Source organism: Somniosus microcephalus, chromosome 4 (assembly GCF_052327205.1).
Source record: "Somniosus microcephalus isolate GS21.2 chromosome 4, FLI_Smic_1.0, whole genome shotgun sequence".
In the NCBI taxonomy this organism is placed as follows: domain Eukaryota; kingdom Metazoa; phylum Chordata; class Chondrichthyes; order Squaliformes; family Somniosidae; genus Somniosus; species Somniosus microcephalus.
Genome location: NC_140990.1, coordinates 54,220,769 through 54,238,271, shown reverse-complemented (window position 1 = coordinate 54,238,271; position 17,503 = coordinate 54,220,769). Strand labels below are relative to the sequence as shown.

The window sequence follows — 17,503 nt, the reverse complement described above, 5'->3', positions numbered from 1 at the left end:
TTCAATAAGATTGCCTCTCATTCTTCTGAACTCCAATGAGTAGAGTCCCAATCTACTCAACCTCTCCTCATATGTCCATCCCCTCATCCCCGGGATTAACCGAGTGAACCTTCTTTGTACTGACTCGAGAGCAAGTATGTCCTTTCTTAAGTATGGACACCAAAACTGTACGCAGTATTCCAGGTGCGGTCTCACCAATACCTTGTACAACTGAAGCAATACCTCCCTATTTTTATATTCTATCCCCCTAGCAGTGAAAGCCAACATTCCATTGGCCTTCTTAATCACTTGCTGCACCTGCATACTAACCTTTTGAGTTTCGTGCACCAGGACCCCCAGATCCCTTTGTACTTCAGTACTTTCCAGTTTCTTGCCATTAAGATAATAACTTGCTCTACGATTTTTCCTGCCAAAGTGCATAACCTCACACTTTCCAGTGTACAGAGTAAAACTCCCTCTACACTGTCCCATCAAACGCTCCCAGGGCAGGTACAGCACGGGTTAGATACAGAGTAAAGCTCCCTCTACACTGTCCCATCAAACACTCCCAGGGCAGGTACAGCACGGGTTAGATACAGAGTAAAGCTCCCTCTACACTGTCCCATCAAACACTCCCAGGACAGGTACAGCACAGTTTAGAGTGCAAGTAAAGATCCCTCTGTGATTCTGTAATTATTTACACAGGAGATCCCCAGTACCCACATTCCTGACTATTCAGCAGAATTTTCACAGGGATAAACCCTGCAAAAGACTTCACTGCATTTACACTAATCTCCTGTCACCGACACCAGTCTCCAACTGTCTGATATAAACCAACCCCAGTCACTGACACCAATCTCCTCCTGTCTGATATAAACCAACCCGTACAGTCACTGACACCAATCTCCTCCTGTCTGATATAAACCAACCCCACAGTCACTGACACCAATCTCCTCCTGTCTGATATAAACCAATCCGTCACTGACACCAATCTCCTCCTGTCTGATATAAACCAACCCCACAGTCACTGACACCAATCTCCTGCTGTCTGATATAAACAAACCCCAAAGTCGCTGACACCAATCTCCTCCTGTCTGATATAAACCAACCCGTCACTGACACCAATCTCCTCCTGTCTGATATAAACCAACCCCACAGTCACTGACACCAATCTCCTCCTGTCTGATATAAACCAGCCCCACAGTCACAGACACCAATCTCCTCCTGTCTGATATAAACCAACCCCAGTTAGTGACACCAATCTCCTCCTGTCTGATATAAACCAACCCCACAGTCACTGACACCAATCTTCTCCTGTCTGATATAAACCAGCCCCACAGTCACAGACACCAATCTCCTCCTGTCTGATATAAACCAGCCCCACAGTCACTGACACCAATCTCCTCCTGTCCGATATAAACCAACCCCACAGTCACTGACACCAATCTCCTCCTGTCCGATATAAACCAACCCCCCAGTCACTGACACCAATCTCCTCCTGTCTGATATTAACCAACCCGTCACTGACACCAATCTCCTCCTGTCTGATATAAACCAACCCCACAGTCACTGACACCAATCTCCTCCTGTCTGATATAAACCAACCCCACAGTCACTGACACCAATCTCCGGTGTATGTCAGACTGAAGTTGTTTACAATCCTGATGAGCTTTTACACTATTCCTTGTTGAGTTCGAGATCTCCAATGAAACACTCCACACACCTTAATCCCCTGAGCACAGGCTTTATTTTTAATATGTAGATTCCACAATAATACAACTCCTATACTAAATGAGTGCAAAATATTTACACGTGAGATTCCACAAAGGAATACTTCTTGTAACATTCTTACAATATTATAGTTGTATAGCAAGACTCATAATCTAACAAGCTGTATCCATGAACTCAGACTTTGATAATTGCCAAGCCTGGGAGGCACGAAAGGATGTTCGACTCTTTTAAAAGGCCAATTAGAATAACATTCTCATCAATCGATGTCACATTACCAAGAGGGCCCCCTTTTTAAAGGGGCACAAACAATCAACTCGAAATTATAATTAAATCAGATCTGAATACTGTTGCTGGTGTTGACAATTGACTCCAGTCCCTCCAGTGCCCACCGGTCACGGAAGGCCTCCAGCGTCCCGGCGGACACCGTGTGCTCCCTCTCCAGGGACAGCCCGAAGGATGTTCCACCTTGGCTGTAGCCGTCAGCTTTCTTCTTCCCAGGGTGCTCTCTGACCTGAGCTGCAAACTGTTCCTGTATTTAAAGCCCAATCAGGTACAGCCCATGTGACCCTGGTTACCTCGGCCAATCAAACCATTGAGCTGAAAGACATTCATCAAACAAAGCATTCCATTGGATGGCTGTTTAGGTTTCATCGAGTAACCGCTTCCTGTTCATTGGCGCTACGAGGAATCTGCGAGTCAGAACAATGTCAGAGTTTGCTTTTACTGGGGCATTTCAAGAAACAAATGGCCTTCATGGTTCGGCTCAGTCCACACAGGCAGAGTTCTCAGCTCTGCTGGTTCTGTTCACACGAGGTCTGTTTCAGCTTAAAAGGGATAATTAGAGCCTGTTCTGACTGAGGTGATTACAAGCTAATAGTTCACTAGACATGGGTCTTTAATACAAAGTCCACTAATATTAAACATACATGTACATAAAACTAAGCAAGTCTTTACTTTTATGACTCTATTTCATGTTAAATCTGATCTTCTAACAAAACCCAGCTTTCTTACCGTCCACTCCTGGAGGCCCCACTCCCTGAGCCTTCAACCTTCAGCAGGGTCAGTGGTGGAGTTCCACAGCGGGAGTGATCCCAGAGTAACTGTCGGGAACGCACCCACGTGGATGTTCCGGGTCGTGTATTTTTAGTTATCCTGGTGTCTAACACACACACATCAATAAAACAGGGAATTCCTGGAAACACGCTGCAGGTCCTTCTTTATCTGGAGATCAAATGTCTGTTGTATAATTGTACCAGCAGTTAACAGGCTCCTGTGAACTCCTCTGTCTGCTATTTTAATGCAGAATTTAACCAATTTATTTTAAACAGTTGTATTTTAAATGGGTTAACGCCTGCCTTAAAATGGTAGACTCAGGACTGTCACACAAACATGTCAAATAATTACCAGTCATTTTTTGACTGGAAACTTAAACCTGCCATTTCACTTTCAGTCAGGAACAAATCGCAGTTTGACACCAATCTCTGATTTGACAGCACGTTTCCAGCATTCACCGTTGTTCTTCCCGACTCTAAACACAGTTGTAAAGGATCCTTCTGTTCCGTGCCTAGGAGCTCTGAACCATGGAAGGGAGCAGCTGGGACACATTTCTTACAGGCCTCAAGATTAACCCGCACGGCGACTTTGCTGTCAGTGAAGAGAGACGAGAAAGACCAAAGTACCATTTGCCCCTCTCAGTGTGGCCCTGAAGGACTGTGTCCAGGCTGAAGTTCTGTTCCCGCCGTACGACCCTCCCCCCAGATTGTCCTTTCTGAGCTCCAGCCAGGTGATGCTAAACACTCAGGTGGGAAAGATGAAAATCTACCACAATGTGTTTAAAACAAAGCTGATTTATTTGACAGATATCCAGGATATTAATCTCCAGCCCAGTTACAGGAGTTATTGTCATCAGAAACAAACCCCAACTGTCAGAATGAACATGGTTCAGTCTGGATGTGATTAACAGCAGCAATAACGGCAGAATCCAACCCCTGCAGTCACTTGTGAACTCGCTGGTGTCTCAGCAGGGTGGATGACTGATGAATCCCTTCCCACACTCAAAGCAGGTGTACGGCCTCTCCCCAGTGTGAACTCGCTGGTGTGAGAGCAAGTGGGATGACTGAGTGAATCCCTTCCCACACTCAAAGCAGGTGAACGGCCTCTCTCAGTGTGAACACGCTGGTGTATCAGCAGATCTTTTGTGCTTTTAAAGCTCTTCTCAGTCAGAACATTTAAAAGGTCTTTTATCTGTGTGAACAAGTTGGTGTTCAGTGAGGTGCGATGACCGAGTGAATCCCTTCCCACACACAAAGCAGGTGAACGGTCTCTCCCCAGTGTGAACTCGCTGGTGTGTCAGAACATCGGATGAATTGGTGAATCCCTTCCCACACGTGGAGCAGGTGAACGCCCTCTCTCCAGTGTGAACTCGCTGGTGTCTCAGAAGCTCGGATGAACGAGTGAATCTGTTCTCACACACGGAGCAGGTGAACAGCCTCTCTCTAGTGTGAATGTGCTGGTGTTTCACAAGCTCAGATGAACGAGTGAATCTCTTCCCACACATGGAGCAGGTGAACGGCCTCTCCCCAGTGTGAACTCGCTGGTGTATCAGCAAGCTGGATCTCTGAGTGAATCTCATCTCACACAGGGAGCAGGTGAATATCCTCTCCCCGGTGTGAACTCGCTGGTGTCTCAGAAGGTTGGATGAATGAGTGAATCCCTTCTCACACACGGAGCAGGTGAACGGTCTCTTCCCGGTGTGACTGCGTCGATGAGTTTCCAACTTCGATGGGGAACTGAATCTCTTCCCACAGTCCCCACATTTCCATGGTTTCGCTGTGGTGCGGGTGTCATTGTGACTCTCCAGGTTTGATGATCAGTTGAAGCCTCGTCCACACACAGAACACGTGTACGGTTTCTCCCCGCTGTGAATGGTGCGAATATTTTTTCAGGCTGTGTAACTGGTTAAAGCTCTTTCCACAGTCAGTGCACTGGAACACTCTCACTCGGGTGTATGTGTCTCGGTGCTTTTCCAGTCACTCTGATGTTTGAAATCTTTCCCCACAGACAGAACAGAGAAAAATTTCTCCTTCCACATTCAAAGGCTGATAATATTCAGGTCCTGCTGATTCGTGTCACTCTCTCAGATCTTGACGTGATGTTTGGTTTGAGTTTCTCATCTGCACATCCTCCCCTTCTAATGCCCTGTAAAAGCAGTTTACAAAAGTCAGGATGGAAATTTGGATTTTTCTCCCTTTCTCTCCTGAAGGTGCTGCGTGATGGTGGGGTTGGGCCCCAGTCACTCTTTGTCCTCCAGTACCTCGCCAATGGCAATTCTGAGCTGTGAGCCGATACAGCGAGCTGCCAGCATTTCGACCATGGGGAGCAGCACAGCTGCCGTCCCTGGCTGATTCTGTCAGGAAAAGCTGAGACCAATGGTAGCACAGCAACAACAACTTGCATTTACATAGCACCTTTAACGTAGTAAAACGTTCCAAGGTGCTTCAAAAGAGCGGAATGGGCAAAGTTTGACCTTACGGCCGAGGCAACTGAAGGCACGGCCACCAATGGTGGAGCGAAGGAAGTGGGAGATGAACAACAGGCCAGAATTGGAGGAATGCAGAGTTCATAGAATCAGAGAATGGTACAGCCCTTCGGCCCATTGTCCCAGCGCCAGCTCTTTGAATTTAGGCCCACTCCTCTGCTTTATCCCCACAGACCCACAATTTGTTTCCCCAATTCAAGTAGTTCTCCAATTCCCCTTTGAAAGTTGCCATTGAATCTGCTTCCACCACCACTTCAGGCAGTGCCTTCCAGGTCAAAACAACTCGCTGCTTAAATTCTTTCCTCATGTCGCCGCTGGTTCTTTTGACAATGACCTTAAATCTGAGTCCTCTGGTTACCGACCCTTCTGACACTGGAATCAGCTTCTCCTTATTAAGAGGGTTGTAAACACCTGGTCCACTTGGCACTGAAGTGTCTGAAACTCATAATAGGAACTCCAGGGAAACAAAATACTGACAAATGTTAAACTGTTCTGTTGACAAATGAAATCTCAATTTAAGTTATAAAAGATAAATTGTTTAACGGGTTCACACTGACTCACCCGACTCAGGTTCCGCCCCTCAAACACCGCGATTGGTTGCCGAACTCGCTGCTCCCTTGGCCCTCCAGCCTCTGAGCTCTCTTCCTATTGGTTCCCAGGGCCATCAATCACCACTCGCCCATATTACACTGCCAGATGAGGTTCAGGGGCTCAGAGGAAGAAAATGAGGCCATGAATCTGAGTTGGGAAATACAATGAGAGAAACATGATTCAATTGATGAACTAAACTATTTCAAATCAACTCAAATGAATTGTTGCCATTAATATATTCTTTTTGCGCCAAGTGGGAAACAAGTGATGTTTTCCCACACACAGAGCAGGTGAACGGCCTCTCCCCAGTGACTGCATCGATGAGATTCCAGCTCAGACAGGTAATTGAATCCCTTCCCACAGTCCCCACATTTCCACGGATTGTCCGTGGTGCGGGTGTCCTTGTGTCCCTCCAGGTTGGACGATCGGTTAAAGCCTTGTCCACACACACAACACGTGTACGGTTTCTCCCCGCTGTGAATGGTGCGATGTTTTTCAGGCTGTGTAACTGGTTAAAGCTCTTTCCACAGTCAGTGCACTGGAACGCTCTCACTTGGGTGTGTGTGTCTCGGTGCTTTTCCAGTCACACTGATGTTTGAAATCTTTTCCCACAGACAGAACAGACAAACATTTCTCCTTCCACATTCACAGGCCGATGATATTTGGGTGCTGATGAATGGAGTGACTCTTGTCAGATCTTGATGTGATGTTTGGTTTGAGTTTGCGGTGTGTAAATGCTGCCCTTCTCACCGCCTGTAAAAGGAGTTTACAAAAGCCATCACTGTGACTCCAGGATAGAAATTGACAAGATTCTCTCCTCCAGGTTCCTGGCCAAGGGGGCTGCGCATGCGCCCTGCTGCCCCCTGAGCCTCTCAAGATGGCGGCCGTTACCCCGGGCCTGTCACCGGGAGAAAGCCCCGCAGCTGCCGCCCCGCTCGGGGCAAACGGCCAGCCCGGAGGCTCTTGTTCGGGGCCTGAGGCCCACCCCGGGTGTGTGTGAAGCGGATAATGTTGAGTGTTTTAATAATGGGGCCTGGGGCCGCACTCGGGGTATGAGCAGCCCGCGTCCCCCCGGGGTTCATGAACCCGCTCCCTGAGCTCGGGGTGTGACCGGCCCGCGTCCCCCCCGGGGTTCATGAACCCGCGCCCTGAGCTCGGGGTGTGAGCGGCCCGCGTCCCCCCGGGGTTCATGAACCCGCTCCCTGAGCTCGGGGTGTGAGCGGCCCGCGTCCCCCCCGGGGTTCATGAACCCGCTCCCTGAGCTCGGGGTGTGAGCGGCCCGCGTCCCCCCGGGGTTCATGAACCCGCTCCCTCCACCAACTTTAAAACCCTGCGGCGCGGCCTACCGCAGTTTATTAATCTCCCGACCCCGCTCCCGCCGATCTACAGCTCCACCCGGCGAGGGACACGTCACCCGGGCCAGCGGGCTGATTGACGGGAGCTTCCGACCAATAGGGAGCGAGCGGGGCGGGGCTGGAGGAGCGAGCCGGCGGCGGATCATCCAACCAATCGGGGAGCCCGAGGGGCGGGGTTTGAGCTTTAATTCTGAACAACAGAATGTGAGCTGAGCATGCGCGGGAGAGGGTGATTGTTGGGCAGTGTGAGCTGAGCATGCGCGGGAGAGGCTGATTGTTGGGCAGTGTGAGCTGAGCATGCGCGGGAGAGGCTGATTGTTGGGCAGTGTGAGCTGAGCATGCGCGGGAGAGGCTGATTGTTGGGCAGTGTGAGCTGAGCATGCGCGGGAGAGGCTGATTGTTGGGCAGTGTGAGCTGAGCATGCGCGGGAGTGGCTGATTGTTGGGCAGTGTGAGCTGAGCATGCGCGGGAGAGGCTGATTGTTGGGCAGTGTGAGCTGAGCATGCGTGGGAGAGGCTGATTGTTGGGCAGTGTGAGCTGAGCATGCGCGGGAGAGGCTGATTGTTGGGCAGTGTGAGCTGAGCATGCGCGGGAGAGGCTGATTGTTGGGCAGTGTGAGCTGAGCATGCGCGGGAGAGGCTGATTGTTGGGCAGTGTGAGCTGAGCATGCGCGGGAGTGGCTGATTGTTGGGCAGTGTGAGCTGAGCATGCGCGGGAGAGGCTGATTGTTGGGCAGTGTGAGCTGAGCATGCGTGGGAGAGGCTGATTGTTGGGCAGTGTGAGCTGAGCATGCGCGGGAGAGGCTGATTGTTGGGCAGTGTGAGCTGAGCATGCGCGGGAGAGGCTGATTGTTGGGCAGTGTGAGCTGAGCATGCGCGGGAGAGGCTGATTGTTGGGCAGTGTGAGCTGAGCATGCGTGGGAGAGGCTGATTGTTGGGCAGTGTGAGCTGAGCATGCGCGGGAGAGGCTGATTGTTGGGCAGTGTGAGCTGAGCATGCGCGGGAGAGGCTGATTGTTGGGCAGTGTGAGCTGAGCATGCGCGGGAGAGGCTGATTGTTGGGCAGTGTGAGCTGAGCATGCGTGGGTGACGAGGCTGCAGCAGGTCAGAGGGAGGCGGGTTAATGAACCCCGGGGGGACGCGGGCTTCACACACCCCGAGTGCGGCCCCAGGCCCGATTATAAGAGCAGTGAACATTATCCGCCTCCACCCGCGGGTTCCCGTTTCACTCCGGCCCGAATCTCAACAAAGCGCCAAACTCCGGGACAGACAGGAAGTGAGTCAGGGAGCGTCTGTAAATGGAGCAGAAATGGAGACTGGTCAGGGAGCGTCTGTAAATGGAGCAGAAATGGAGACTGGTCAGGGAGCGTCTGTAAATGGAGCAGAAATGGTGACTGGTCAGGGAGCATCTGTAAATGGAGCAGAAATGGTGACTGGTCAGGGAGCATCTGTAAATGAAGGAGAAATGGGGACTGGTCAGGGAGCGTCTGTAAATGGAGGAGAAATGGAGACTGGTCAGGGAGCGTTTGTAAATGAAGGAGAAATGGGGACTGGTCAGGGAGAGTCTGTAAATGAAGGAGAAATGGGGACTGGTCAGGGAGAGTCTGTAAATGAAGGAGAAATGGTGACTGGTCAGGGAGAGTCTGTAAATGGTGGAATTACTCAGTATTTTGTGGCTGTTGGTTTCTGTGAACAAATATATCCGTGATTTTAATGAGACGCTTTTCTGTGTCCCAGCCTCTGTAAAGACTGGATGTAAAACTTGTAGGGAGCAGAAACAAAGGCCAACAGTAAAGACGGTCAACGTGCAGAAAAATATTAAACAGGCAAAGGTGAAGGCACTTTATCTAAATGCACGTAGCATTCGCAACAAGGTGGATGAATTAATGGCACTAATAGAAGTAAATGGGTATGATGTAATTGCCATTACAGAGACATGGTTGCAGGGTAAACTGGGAACAGAATGTTTCAGGGTACTCAACATTTAGGAAGGACAGACAAAAAGGAAAAGGAGGTGGCGTAGCGCTGTTAATAAGGGATGAGATCGGTACAGTAGAGATAAAAGATCTTGGCTTGGCAGATCATGATGTAGAACCGGAATCAGTTTGGGTGGAGCTAAGAAACAGCAAAGGGTGGAAAACATTGGTGGGAGTTGTGTATAGGCCACCAAACAGTAGTGGTAATGTAGGGCACAGTATCAATCAAGAGATTAGAAGTACATGTAACAAGGGCAATACGGTAATCATGGGGGACTTTAATCGACATATTGACTGGGCAAATCAAATTACCACTAATGGAGGACGAATTCTTGGAATGCATGCAAGATGGTTTCCTGGATCAGAATGTGGAGGAAACAACCAGGGAACAGGCTATTCTGGATCTGGTACTGTGCAATGGGAAAGGGCTAATCAATAATCTTGTGGTAAAGGGGCCTTTAGGGACAAGTGACCATAATATGATTGAAGTTTACATTAAGTTTGAGAGTGATGTAGTCCAATCTGAAACTAAGGTCTTCAATCTAAATGGAGGAAACTACAAGGGTATGAGGGACAAGTTGGCCATGGTAGATTGGGAGACTACACTAAAAGGTATGAAGGTGGACATACAATGGCTAACATTCAAGATAATAATGCATAATTTGCAACAGTTCACAATATATATTAATGATCTGGACGAGGGAATTGGATGTAATTTCTCCAAATTTGCAGATGACACAAAGCTGGGTGGGAGGGTATGCTGTGAGGAGGATGTCATGAAACTCCAGTACGATTTGGACAGGTTGGGTGATTGGGCAGAAACATGGCAAATGCACTATAATGTGGATAAATGTGAGGTTATCCACTTTGGTAGCAAAAACAGGAAGGCAGATTATTATTTGAATGGCAATAGATTGGGACAAGGGGAAGTGCAAAGAGACCTGGGTGTTCTTGTGCACCAGTCGCTGAAGGTAAGCATGCAGGTGCAGCAGGCGGTTAAGAAGGCAAATGGTATGTTGGCCTTCGTAGCAAGAAGGTTCGAGTACAGGAACAAGGATGTCTTGCTACAGTTGTACAGGGCCTTGGTGAGACCGCACCTTGAGTATTGTGTGCAGTTTTGGTCGCCTTATCTGAGGAAGGACGTTCTTGCCATGGAAGGAGTGCAGCGAAGATTCACCAGGCTGATACCTGGGATGGCAGGAATGGCGTATGAGGAGAGATTGTGTCGATTGGGCTTATACTCATTGGAGTTTAGAAGAATGAGAGGGGATCTCATCGAAACCTATAAAATTCTGTCAGGCCTGGACAGACTAGATGCAGGAAGGATGTTCCCGATGGTCGGGGAGTCCAGAACCAGGGGTCATAGTCTAAGGATAAGGGGTAGGACATTTAGGACTGAAATGAGGAGGATTTTCTTCACCCAAAGAGTGGTGAACCTGTGGAATTCTCTGCCACAGAGGGCGGTGGAGGCCAGTTCATTAAATATATTCAAGAAAGAGTTGGATATATTTCTTAAGGCTAAAGGGATCAAGGGATATGGGGAGAAGGCAGGGACAGGGTACTGAATTTGAATGATCAGCCATGATCTCATTGAGTGGCGGAGCAGGCTCGAAGGGCCGAATGGCCTACTCCTGCTCCTATCTTCTATGTTTCTAAACATATATTCCTCTCGGGCATAAAAACCCAAAAGGAAAAGTGATCCAACCATGGCTAACAAAAGAAATTAAAGCTAGTATTAAGTCAAAGGAGGAAGCTTATAAAGGTGCCAGAAAAAGCGGTCAGCCTGAGGATTGGGATCATTTTAGAAATCAGCAAAGGGGGACCAAGAAATTGATAAAGAAAGGGAAAATGGAATATGAGCACAAACTAGCAAAAAATATAAAAACAGATTGTAAAAGCTTCTATAGGTATGTAAAAAGGAAAAGACTGGTGAAGGTAAATGTAGGTCCTTTACAGTCAGAGACGGGGGAATTTATAATGGGGAATGAGGAAATGGAAGAGAAATTTAAGTAAATACTTTGTTTCTGTCTTCACGGAGGAAGACACGGAAAACCTCACAGAAATACGAGAAAACCAAGGGTGTGGCGAGAATGAGGAACTTAAAGAGATTATTATTAGTAAAAAAACAGTACCAGCAAAATTAATGGGACTAAAAGTCTATAAATCCCAAGGACCGGATGATCTACATCCTAGGGTTTTGAAAGAGGCGGTCATTGGGATAGTGAACGCATTGGTTGTCATCTTCCAAAATTCTATATAACGTGGATAAATGCGAGGTTATCCACTTTGGTGGCAAAAACAGGAAGGCAGATTATTATCTGAATGGCAATAGATTGGGAGAAAGGGAAGTGCAATGAAACCTGGGTGTCCTTGTGCACCAGTCGCTGAAGGTAAGCATGCAGGTGCAGCAGGCAGTTAAGAAGGCAAATGGCATGTTGGCCTTCGTAGTGAGAGGGTTTGAGTGCAGGAACAAGGATGTCTTGCTGCAGTTATACAGGGCCTTGGTGCGACCACATCTTGAGTATTGTGTGCAGTTTTGGTCGCCTTATCTGAGGAACGATGTTCTTGCCATGGAAGGAGTTCAGCGAAGATTCACCAGGCTGATACCTGGGATGGCAAGAATGACGTATGAGGAGAGATTGGGTCGATTGTGCTTGTACTTGCTGGAGTTTAGAAGAATGAGAGGGGAATCTCATTGAAACTTATAAAATTCTGACAGGACTGGACAGACTAGATGCAGAAAGGATGTTCCTGATGGTTGGGGAGTCCAGAACCAGGGGTCACAGTCTAAGGATAAGGGGTAGGCCATTTAGGACACAAATGAGGAGGAATTTCTTCACCCAGAGAGTGGTGAACCTGTGGAAATCTTTACCTCAGAGGGCAGTGGAGGCCAATTCATTAAATATATTCAAGAAGGCGTTAGATATATTTCTTAAGACTAAAGGGTTCAAGGGATATGGGGAGAAGGCAGGGACAGGATACTGAGTTTGGATGATCAGCCATGATCTCATTGAATGGCGGAGCAGGCTCGAGGGGCCAAATGGCTTAATCCTGCTCCTATCTTCTATGTTTCTATGTTAGGAGGGTGTGACTGCAACTCAGGCAGGTAAGGGGACCCCAGGTGCAGTGCTGGAGGAGCCTCGGTCTTTGCCTGCCTGGTGCCAGGGTTAATGACATCTCGCGGCTGGAGAAGAAGTGGGAGGGGGAGGATCCAGTTGTCGTGGTCCACGTAGAAACCAACGACATAGGTAGAACTAGGAATGAGGTTCTGCTGAGGGAGTTTGAGGAGCTAGGATCCAAATTAAAAAGTAGAACCTCAAAGGTAATAATCTCTGGATTGTTACCTGAGCCACGTGCAAATTGGCATAGGGACAAACAGATTAGAGGTTTAAATGCGTGGCTCAAAGAGTGGTGTGGGAGGAAGGGGTTTCGGTTCCTGGGGCACTGGCACCAGTACTGGGGAAAGAGGGAGCTGTTCCGTTGGGACGGGCTCCACGGGCTGGGACCAGTGTCCTGGCGAACCGAATAACTAGGACAGTAGCCAGGGCTTTAAACTAGTGAGAGGTGGGAGGATTCAGGAAAGAGTAAATTTAAAAGCAATGAGAGAAATGTAATGGCTCCAGAGCAGAGTAGAGTTTTGGGTAAAAATAAGCAAAGTGGGTCAGGAAGGGACAGAGAGAGTAACAAAGGTAATACAGCATCAGTGATTAAGGTGACATCAGGGAAAAATAGAAATACGTCAAAGCTAAAGGCACTATATCTGAATGCGCGAAGCATTCCCAACAAAATAGATGAATTAATAACGCAGCTAGAAATGAACAGGATTGATCTAATAGGAGGTGTTCCGCAAAGCGGTCACCCAATCTGCGTTTGGTCTCCTCAATGTAGAGGAGACCGCATCGTGAGCAGCGAATACAGTATACCAGATTGCAAGAAGTACAAGTGAATTGCTGTTTCACCTGGAAGGGGTGTTTGGGGCCCTGGACAGTGGGAAGGGGGGAGGTATAGGGGCAGGTGTTACATCTCCTGCGCTTGCACGGGAAGGTGCCAGGCGAAGGGGAAGGGCTGTTGGGGGTGATAGAGGAGTGGACTAGGGTGTCTCGGAGGGAGCGGTCCCTACGGAATGCTGAAAGAGGAGGGGAGGGGAAGATGTGTTTGGTGGTAGGATCACTTTGGAGGTAGCGGAAATGGCGGAGGATGATCCGTTGAATGTGGAGGCTGGTAGGGTGAAAGGTGAGGACAAGGGGAACCCTATCATGGTTCCAGGAGGGAGGGGCAGGGGTGAGGGCAGAAGTGCGTGAGATAGAACGGACACGGCCGTGTCGACCACGGTAGAGGGGAATCCTCGGTTGCGGAAAAAGGAAGACATGTCGGAAGCACTGGTGTGGAAGGTGGCATCGTCGGAGCAGATACGGCGGAGGCGGAGAAACTGGGAGAATGGAATAGAGTCCTTACAGGAGGCGGGGTGGGAGGAAGTGTAGTCCAGGTAGATGTGGGAGTCAGTGGGCTTGTAGTGAATATTGGTCGATAACCTATCCCCAGAGATGGAGACGGAGAAGTCGAGGAAGGGAAGGGAGGAGTCAGAGATGGACCATGTGAAGGTGAGGGAAGGGTGGAAATTGGAGGCAAAGTGAATGAAATTGTCTAGTTCGGGGCGAGAGCAGGAAACGGCACCGATACAGTCATCAATGTATCGGAAAAAGAGGTGAGGGAGGGGACCTGAGTAGGACTGGAACAAAGATTGTTCCACATAGCCCACGAAAAGGCAGGCATAGCTAGGACCCATGCGGGTACCCATAGCAACACCTTTAATTTGGAGGAAATGAGTGGAGTTAAAGGAGAAGTTGTTCAATGTGAGAACAAGCTCAGCCAGGCGGAGGAGGGTGGTGGTGGATGGGGACTGGACGGGCCTCTGTTCAGTCTGAACTCGCAGCACTCCATTCTCTTAGATCCAACCCTGACATTGTCATTAAACCCGCTGACAAGGGTGGTGCTGTTGTTGTTTGGCGTACAGACCTCTACCTAGCGGAAGCTGAACGCCAACTCTCCGACACCTCCTCCTACCTCCACCTGGACCATGACCCCACTACCGAACATCAAACCACCATTTTCAAGACTGTCACTGATCTCATCTCCTCTGGAGATCTTCCCCCCGCTGCCACCAACCTCATAGTTCCCCAACCCCGCACAGCCCGCTTCTACCTCCTTCCCAAGATCCACAAACAGGACTGCCCTGGTAGACCCATCGTTTCAGCCTGTTCTTGCCCCACGGAACTTATCTCTTCCTATCTCGACTCTATCTTTTCTCCCCTTGTCCAGTCTCTTCCCACCTACATCCGCGACTCTTCGGACGCCCTCCGCCACTTTAACAGTTTCCAGTTACCTGGCCCCAACCGCTTCCTTTTCACCATGGACGTACAATCCCTCTACACCTCCATCCCCCACCAGGATGGCCTGGGGGTGCTCCGCTTCTTCCTTGAACAGAGGCCTGTCCAGTCCCCATCCACCACCACCCTCCTCCGCCTGGCTGAGCTTGTTCTCACATTGAACAACTTCTCCTTTAACTCCACTCATTTCCTCCAAATTAAAGGTGTTGCTATGGGTACTCGCATGAGTCCTAGCTATGCCTGCCTTTTCGTGGGCTATGTGGAACAATCTTTGTTCCAGTCCTACTCAGGTCCCCTCTCTCACCTCTTTTTCCGATACATTGATGACTGTATCGGTGCCGTTTCCTGCTCTCGCCCCGAACTAGACAATTTCATTCACTTTGCCTCCAATTTCCACCCTTCCCTCACCTTCACATGGTCCATCTCTGACTCCTCCCTTCCCTTCCTCGACTTCTCCGTCTCCATCTCTGGGGATAGGTTATCGACCAATATTCACTACAAGCCCACTGACTCCCACAGCTACCTGGACTACACTTCCTCCCACCCCGCCTCCTGTAAGGACTCTATTCCATTCTCCCAGTTTCTCCGCCTCCGCCGTATCTGCTCCGACGATGCCACCTTCCACACCAGTGCTTCCGACATGTCTTCCTTTTTCCGCAACCGAGGATTCCCCTCTACCGTGGTCGACACGGCCCTCGACCATGTCCGTTCTATCTCACGCACTTCTGCCCTCACCCCTGCCCCTCCCTCCCGGAACCACGATAGGGTTCCCCTTGTCCTCACCATTCACCCCACCAGCCTCCACATTCAGCGGATCATCCTCTGCCATTTCCGCTACCTCCAAAGTGATCCCACCACCAAACACATCTTCCCCTCCCCTTTCAGCATTCCGTAGGGACCGCTCCCTCCGAGACACCCTAGTCCACTCCTCTATCACCCCCAACAGCCCTTCCCCTTCACCTGGCACCTTCCCGTGCAAGCGCAGGAGATGTAACACCTGCCCCTATACCTCCCCCCTTCCCACTGTCCAGGGCCCCAAACACCCCTTCCAGGTGAAACAGCGATTCACTTGTACTTCTTGCAATCTGGTATACTGTATTCGCTGCTCACGATGCGGTCTCCTCTACATCGGGGAGACCAAACGCAGATTGGGTGACCGCTTTGCGGAACACCTCCGTTCAGTCCATAAGGGTGACCCCGAGCTTCCGGTTGCCTGTCATTTTAATTCACCGCTCCATTCCCACTCGGACCTCACCGTCCTTGGCCTCTTGTATTGTTCCACGGAAGCTCAACGTAAACTCGAGGAACAGCACCTCATCTTCCGATTAGGCACTTTGCAGCCTTCCGGACTCAATATCGAGTTCAATAATTTCAGATCATAACCTCGGCCTCTATTACTTTTTTCCTTTTAATTTTTTCCACCCCTTTGTTTTGGGTCCTCCTTTCCCCCCCCCCCTCCTTTCCTTTTGTTTCTCTCTCTCACCTGGCAGCTGTCCTTGTCCTGCCAGTACACTTCACACCTAATCTCAGCTGCCTTTTGTCTCCACGGGCCCATTACCATCTCATCTGGCTTCGCATACCTTTTTATTGTCTCCTTTTCTTCTTTTGTTCGATCGCAGCTTTGCCTTCGATCTTTTTATTTTCTTTCCAGTTTTGAAGAAGGGTTTCAACCCGAAACGTCAACTCAAATTTTTCTCCATGGATGTGGCCTGACCTGCTGAGTTTTTCCAGCATTCTCTGTTGTTATTTTGGATTTCCAGCATCTGCAGTATTTTGCTATCAGGCTATTTTAGATCTAGTATTGTGCAATGATAAAGGGTTAATTAAGAACCTTGTAGTAAAGGGGCCTTTAGGGAAGAGTGACCATAATATGATAGAATTTTATAGAGTTTGACAGTGACTTAGTTAAATCCGAAACTAGGGTCTTAAATCTAAACAAAGCAAACTACATAGATATGAGGGGCGAGTTGGCTCAGGTAGATTGGAAAACTAGATTAAAAGGTATGACAGTGGACGAGCAATGGCTAGCGTTAGAGAATTAATACATAAGTTACAACAAATATACATTCCTTTAAGGCACAAAAACCCCACAGGAAAGTGGTCCAATCGTGGCTAACAATAGCAGTTAAAGATAGTGTTAGATCAAAGGAAGAGGCTTATAATGTTGCCAAAAAGAGTTGTAAGCCTGAGGATTGGTAGGATTCTAGAATTCAAGAAATTGATAAAGAAAGGGAAAATAGAATGAGAGTAAACTAGCGAGAGAGACATAAAAACAGACTGTAAAAGCTTCTATAGGTATGTAAAAAGGAAAAGATTAGTAAAAATGTGGGTCCCTTACAGGCTGAGACAGGAGAAGTTATAATGGGGAATAAGGAAATGGCAGAGAAATTAAACAAATACTTTGTGTCTTCACAAAAACTTCCCGGAAATAATGAAGTTCCAAGGGTCTAACGAGAATGAGGAACTGAAAGAAATTAGTATTAATAAAAAAGTAGTACTGGAGAAATTAATGGGACTGAAAGCCGATAAATCCCCTGGACCTGATGGCCTACACCCTAGGGTTTTGAAAGAGGTGGCTAAAGAGATAGTGGACGCATTGGTTGTCATTCTCCAAAATTCCATAGATTCTAGAACGGTTCCCGCAGATTGGAAGGTAGCAAATGTAACCCCACTATTTAAGAAAGGAGGGAGAGAGAAAGCGGGGAACTACAGACCAGTTAGCCTGACATCAGTAGTAGGGAAAATGCTAGAATCTATTATTAAGAACATAGTAACAGGGCACTTAGAAAATAATGACAGGATTGGGCAGAGTCAACATGGATTTATGAAAGGGAAATCACAGAAATCACAGAAACCTCACAGTGCAGATAGAGGCCATTTCGGCCCATCGAGCCTGCACCGACACATATCCCACCCGATCCCCGTAACCCCTACACCAACACATATCC

At 48.7% G+C, this 17,503-nt stretch overlaps 1 pseudogene; it reads right to left on the bottom strand.

Moving 5' to 3' along the window:
• LOC147118912 (uncharacterized) overlaps window positions 1–4,432 on the bottom strand; it is an 83,397-nt pseudogene extending 78,965 nt beyond the window's left edge.
• Between the last annotated feature and the right edge of the window lie 13,071 nt (window positions 4,433–17,503).